Source organism: Papilio polytes, unplaced genomic scaffold (assembly GCF_000836215.1).
Source record: "Papilio polytes unplaced genomic scaffold, Ppol_1.0 DF822723.1, whole genome shotgun sequence".
NCBI lineage: Eukaryota > Metazoa > Arthropoda > Insecta > Lepidoptera > Papilionidae > Papilio > Papilio polytes.
Genome location: NW_013526481.1, coordinates 1 through 716, shown reverse-complemented (window position 1 = coordinate 716; position 716 = coordinate 1). Strand labels below are relative to the sequence as shown.

The following is a 716-nucleotide window of genomic DNA, read 5'->3' as shown; positions in this document are numbered from 1 at the left end:
GACAGCGCGGACGTTACCGACTCGCCCTCCTCTGAAATATGCACACAAAACTAGTTAAGAGTAGATTTCGAGGTAGGGTAGCGATGTTTGCCCCACAATACCTCCCCTTCCCCCTAGCTACGGCCACCACAAGGTTATTTCCGATGAGATTGTGTAGTACAGATAATAGAATGTGTGTACCGGGGTGCGCGAGGCAGCCGGCGTTGAGGAAGAGGTGCGAGCGGAAGAGGTCGGCCAGCCCGCCGCGCGACACGAACGGCAGCGGCGCGTACACGTGCACGCCGCTCGCCCAGTACATCTGCACACACCTCACATTAACTCTGCCCGGGTACAGTCGCGGAAACACGCACTGATACACTTATAGAAAAAAATCAATCTTCATGTTTTAAATTAAAAGAAAAAAATAGATCAGACAATGATAAGTACATTTTTGCTCAGTATGACTTATTAGGTATTATCGTCAAAAATTGTTCTTTCATTTAGTCATATCGAGGTAACTAGATGCAAATTATATACTTTTTTTATCTATCGAATGTTTCACATTTTACTAGTGCCTTCAAGAATTCTTAATGATTCAATCGCTTGTCCTGTAAAGTAATGAATTGACAGGCAGAAGTTATAACAAATTTAGCGTTACTTACAGTACCGCCAAGCGCGAGGCCGTCAGCCCGGGGCCCTACACCGCGCTGCGCGAAGCCCCGCAGCGTGGCGGGCCC

General features: G+C 47.6%; 1 long non-coding RNA gene across 1 annotated transcript; it reads right to left on the bottom strand.

Moving 5' to 3' along the window:
* LOC106105829 lies at positions 1-716 on the bottom strand. Its single transcript, XR_001225758.1, has 3 exons — positions 642-716; positions 181-298; positions 1-31 (listed from the first exon to the last, which is right to left on the bottom strand). It is a non-coding gene; the product is annotated as an uncharacterized LOC106105829 (long non-coding RNA).